General features: G+C 38.6%; 1 pseudogene; it reads right to left on the bottom strand.

Moving 5' to 3' along the window:
- Positions 1-915: 915 nt before the first annotated feature.
- Positions 916-1,713, bottom strand: LOC116526376 (annotated as a pseudogene).
- Between the last annotated feature and the right edge of the window lie 4,133 nt (positions 1,714-5,846).

Genomic DNA, 5,846 nt, shown 5'->3' with positions numbered 1-5,846 from the left:
ACTGCAACTTCCGCCTCCTGGGTTCAAGTGATTCTCCTGCCTCAGCCTCCCCAGTAGCTGCGACCATAGGTGCGCACCACCACACCTGGCCAGTTTTTGTATTTTCAGTAGAGATGGGTTTTGCCATGTTGGCTGGGCTGGTCTTGAACTCCTGACCTCAGGTGATCCACACACCTTTACCCCCTAAAGTGCTGAGATTATAGGCATGAGCCACTGTGCCTGGCCCATTGCTGTCATTTATATTATTTGTACACATGTTTTAAAACTACAATATATTATTATTTTTGCTTTATGAAGTTGATAATTGTTTGAATTTGACTACATATCCATCTTTTCTTGCTTTCATTCTGTTCTGTATTTCTGTGTTTACATCTGGAATCATTTCCTTTTACCTAAAGAACTCCCTTGAATACTTGCTTTAGTGTGGGTCTTGGCAATTAGTTCTCAGTTTGTATTTGCATGAATATCTCTTTATTTTTCTTTCATATTTGAAGGATACTTTTGCTAAATGGATATGCCAAGTTGGAGGCTATTTTCTTTCTGCACTTTAAAGATACCACTCCATTTTCTTTGGTTTCATTTTTTTTTTTCCTATTGACTATCAACTAATTGTTGTTTATTTAAAGATAATGTATCTTTTTTCTCTGGCTGCTTTTAAGATTTTCCCTTTGACTTCAGTTTTTTTTTTTTTTTTTTTTTTAATTCAACAAGTATTTATTGAGTGCCTATTATGTGCTAGATATTGTTCCAGGTACTTGAAACACATCAGAGAACAAAATCAAGAGCCCTGCCCTAGTGGGGCATTTATCGCCAGTGCACCTGCAGGCAAGTCACTGCACCTCTGTGCTTGGGTCCTCAGCTCCCAGTGGGAGTATAAGCAGACCTGGCTCAGACGTGGATAACGTGCCTGTGTACTGTGGATGCCAAACTGGATACTCTCAACCCACCACCCAGACAGTAGATAGGGATGGAAGTTGATTTTTAACGATAAAGTACAATGGAGGGAGGGCAGCGGGGCTAAGCCAAGCTGTCTGGGGTGCTGTGGTGGTGGGGGGCTGGTACACAAACTGCTGCTGCTGCTTCTTGGTGGCCGCCTTGCTGGCGAGGTCCTTGGCCTTCTCTGTAGCTGCCAGAGCCGTCTCCTTTGCAGTCTCCTTGGCTTCCTTGGCTGTCTCAACGAGTGTTTTGGAAGGGGCCTCGCCTTGCAGCTTCGCCAAGATATATTCAAAGCCCTTCATAGCCTTGGTCACGCTGCTTTTGAACCAGACAAGACCGAATTCCTGGACAGCTCTGGAGACACCAAATAAGCGAGGAGACCCAGGCTTCACGGCGGATTTCGGTCCAGCCACTGTTGTCAGAGTTCACACAGTAAACACATCGTTCCTCCACCACCATGGGCCGGGCGTGGTTGATGTTCCAGGTGAAGGTGGTCATGGTCTGATTCTGTGGGTCCACAATACAGTCCTCCAGGATGTACACCGAGTGAGCAACATCGGCAGGAAACAGTCGCTCGGCCCAGCGGGGCATCCTGTTGGTCTTGGTCAGGAGTCGCCGGGACAGCAGTCTCTGGTCAGGGGTCACCTCCCGGGAACTGTGTCTGTAGGGATTCGGGTACCGCTGCCAGAAGGCGGCGAACACTTGGTCCCAGGAACTCTGGAGCACGCTCTGGCCCAGGAAATACGTCACCATCGTCCGGGCCGGAGCGGGCTCAGCACCCACGCAGCATCAGGGGCGCAGAGCCTGGGAGGCACGCGGGGCCGGGCCGGGGCACACCCGCCGCCAGGCTCGCAGCTCGGTCACCACCGCACCGCGCCCAAGCAGCTGCCGCTGCTGCCGCCGCCGCCATGAGTTGTCCCAACTTCAGTTTTAACAAGTTTTGCATGGTGCATTTAGGTGTGGTTTTGTTAGTATTCATCCTGCTTGAATTCTAAAAGCTTTTTGAATTCATGACTTGAGATCTTTTGTCAGTTTTCGAAAATTCTCATTCAGCTTCTGCACCATTCCTTTTTAATTCTCTGAAAATACTAAAAATATTAGCATGTTCTATATATTTCTTGTGTCCTTTTCATATTTTTTATTCCTTTTTTCTCCATGTTCTAGTCTTGTTATATTTCAGTTGCCCTTTCAGGTTTGTAATTCTTCTGTGTCTTTAACCCTGTTTATTAATCGAGCCTTTGTTTTCAGCAATTGAATTTTACAGATTCCAGTTGCTTGATAAAATTCTCCATAGTGTCATTTATCTTATTGAAAATATTGATAAAAATAATTTTAAAGTCTTCCTCTGATAGCTCCAATATCTGGATCATCTTTTGGTCTACTGTTTATTTTGTGATTTTTTTTTTAAATCTTGGGTTTTGTCATTTGTTTTTATTTCCTATCCTCATTAGTAATTTTAAAAAATGAAATGTAGACATTGAATTTAAAAAATTGTAAAGCTCTGGATGATGTTATACTACTCCCGGTAGAAATATATATATATATATATGTGTGTGTGTGTGTATATATATATATATGTATTTATATATAAATATATATATATAAAATACACACATATATATATGTAATACATATATATGTATGTATTTTAATAGTAGGTAGAGTAAGAGAAATGTAGAAGGTTTTGGTAGCTTTGATCAGGGATGAAGATAATTCAAGGCTGTATTTAAGTCTTTATGAGAGCTGGTCTTTCTGTTTTGCTTTACAGCAAAGGCATAGCCTTTGAGGGATCTGATCAGAAAGCCTCAGGTGTTTATCAGATGATCTTTTCATTGGTGAACCCTAAACTTCAATTTTTATCTCTCTAGCACCAAAAGACAGCTAATAGCCTGCTTAGATTTAGCCTCTTAGCTGTTGCTTTCTGCTTGGCTTCTCACATTTTATGGTTTAGGAATTGGCAAATCTCTCAAGGGGAAAAGTGGCCAGGAGTGTCCAACTCACTTCTGTGATTTTTTTTTTAAATCCTTGACCCTGGTTCTTCTAACTACTGGCTATCCTAAATTCTAATTTTTATCTTTCTATGCCTATAAGACTGATAAAATCACTGAGCCACTGTTTTCTCCTTGACCTCTTATCCCTGAGCCTTTTTGGAATTGGTAAGTGTCTTAAAATCAAAGGTCATAGGAAGTGTCATGGTCACCTTAGTGCATTTTCTTCCTCTCAAGTGTTAGCTCTCAAGTTCTGGAAGCCTTGGTCACTCTCCAGTGCCTTGGAAAATGACTTCCTTTAGTAGCTTATTGAGATTTATGGCTATTCCTGGCAGGAGGGTTGGTCTTATGCAAGTTACTCTAGCATAGCTAGAAGCAAAATTCCCTAATGTCCTTTTTAAATTGTTCTCTTCTGTTCTGGTGATTTATAGCTGTCTTAAGATGACACTTTGGTTCATTACAATAACTAGCTTCTAATTAATACATTATTTTTTAATTTAATTTTATTTTTTTGAGACAGAGTCTCACTGTGCTGCCCAGGCTGAAGTTCAGTAGTGTGTTCTCAGCTCACTGCAGCCTCTACCTCCCAGGTTCAAGTGATTCTTTGGCCTCAGCCTCCCAAGTAGCTGGGATTACAGTCCCGCACCACCATTCCCGGCTAATTTTTTGTCTTTTTAGCAGAAACAGGGTTTCACCGTGTTGGCCAGGCTGGTCTCGAACTCCTGACCTCAAGTGATCTACCTGCCTCAGCCTCCCAAAGTGCTGGGATTACAGATATGAAACACCACGCCCAGCCTAATTAATCCATTACTTTAAATATATAAATTAGCAGAGTAAAACATATCAAAATGAGTAAGACTGTTAGAATTTAACTTGCTTAGAAAACTATACCTGATTCCTGTTGTTAGATAGTTAATTCACACTAGAATTGTTTGTATTACTCTCTCTGAAAAAAAGAATGAAACTGTCTATATATTTTTAGAAAGCCATAAAATTCAACAATAAGGAAGTATGACTTATAAATCTTCCCTCCATTGATGTCATTAACTTTTTTTTTGGTTTGGAAATTATTAAAAATTCCTTTCTAGGATTTCCTAACTTTCATAGCTCTACTGGTGAATAATAGCTTTTTTTATGGCCTGAACTCACTGAATCATGAAAATCTTACCTAGGGTTCAGGTCAGAATTTTCCTATACTAAATTTTCTCTATCCGTTAATTCTATATTCTTACCAGTGTGAATTTTATAAAATTAAGAGTCAAGTTGAGTTTGTGGAAGAAACATGGAATAGGAGTTAAAATTTCTAGTTTCTAGTCTTACTCTGCTATTGACTGTGATTTGGATAACACAGACTTCTCTGGGCCTCTGTTTCTTTATCAAAGTAGGTAGATTTTATTTTCCAAAGACAGCTGTACAGATGAATATATCCCATCTCACATTTTCTTCTTACAGGGTGACTGACACTCTTCTCACTAAGAGGTAGGAGTCTGTGTTGTCTCCTCTTAATCTGGGCAGGAACTTGTAGCTACTAATATTATAGCAGAAGTGATGTTATGTTAATTCTGAGGCTAGATCATTTAAAAATGAAAGAAAGAAAAAAATCAGCTTCCATTTGGCTCTTTCACTTTTGGGACACTTGCTCTTGGAACCCAACAATTCTACTGTAAAGGATCAAAATTAGCCCATGCAGAGAGACTAGACAGAGAGAGATGAAACCCATATGGAGAAGAATTAGTTTTACCGTTTCAGCTTCACCCTGTATCCTGCCTTCCCAATTCCTGGATCTTTCTGTAGAATTGATGTACAACTTGTTGGCTATGCTTAATACAGACGTTTAGTTTTTAATTTTCTCTGGCATGCTAGATTACTGATCATTCATCCCTCTTTTTTTCAGATTCCAAGATTTTGTCTTTATGTTTCACTTGCTGTTGTCTACTCTCCTGTACTCTTTATCCTTGAGGCATCATGTCTTTTTCTCTTAATTTGTTTGACAGGGTTAGGAATGAAGCAGAGATAAAACTTTGTATTTTCTCCTCCATGATTAATTGGCAGCACTGTCTTTCTCTTTTTAAATTTATATTACAACTCTATTTTCTTCTTTGGCCTTGCATGATCTTTGTGAGTTCTGACTATAACAACTAATCAATCTTCCTGCAGGGTCAGATATTTGCTATGATGTTTCTAGTGAAAGACACTGTTAAGAGCTTTGTTTTAGTAGCCGATGCAGAAAAGAGAGAATTAAAAGGCAACAAGTGATCACATGTATGATGATTTGTTTTTTTTGCTTTTTTTTTTTTTTACAAAAGTGCAAAGGTAATTCAGTGGAGAAAGAATATTCTTTTCAACAAATGGTGATGAACAGTTGAATACTTGTATAAAAAAAAAAAACCCACCACATAGCTATTCATAACTTATAGCATATATAAATATAAACTTGAAATGGATCATAAACCTAAATATAAAACCTAAACCTGCAAAATATACAGACAAAAATATAGGCAAAAGCCTTTGTGACCTTAGATTAGGTAAAGATTTCTTAGATGTAACACCAAAAATAAAAATCAGTAAGTTGATCTTCATTAAACTTAAGAACTTTTGCTCTTCAAAAGACACTGTGAAGAGAATGAAAATATAAGCCACAGACTGGGAGAAAATATTTGCAATTCACATACCTGATAAAAGGACTTGCATTTAGATATACAAAAAAAAAACTCTCAAAACACAACTATAAACAAAAATGAAAGGAATGAGTTGAATGAAAATAGCCTTTCTGAACATCCATCAAAAAACAAAAACAAAGAATTGTTTTTTAAAAGTTGTTTTAAAAAATATTTGAACAGACATGTCATCAAAGAAGATATGCGATGATAAATAAGTAGGTAAAAAAAAATGCCCAACATCATTACTTGTTAGGGAAATGGG

The sequence above is a fragment of the Sapajus apella genome, unplaced genomic scaffold, assembly GCF_009761245.1.
Source record: "Sapajus apella isolate SASKATOON/1434 unplaced genomic scaffold, GSC_monkey_1.0 scaffold50, whole genome shotgun sequence".
Taxonomy (NCBI): domain Eukaryota; kingdom Metazoa; phylum Chordata; class Mammalia; order Primates; family Cebidae; genus Sapajus; species Sapajus apella.
Note: the sequence above shows the minus strand (reverse complement) of the source record. Positions and strands in the feature narration are given on the sequence as shown.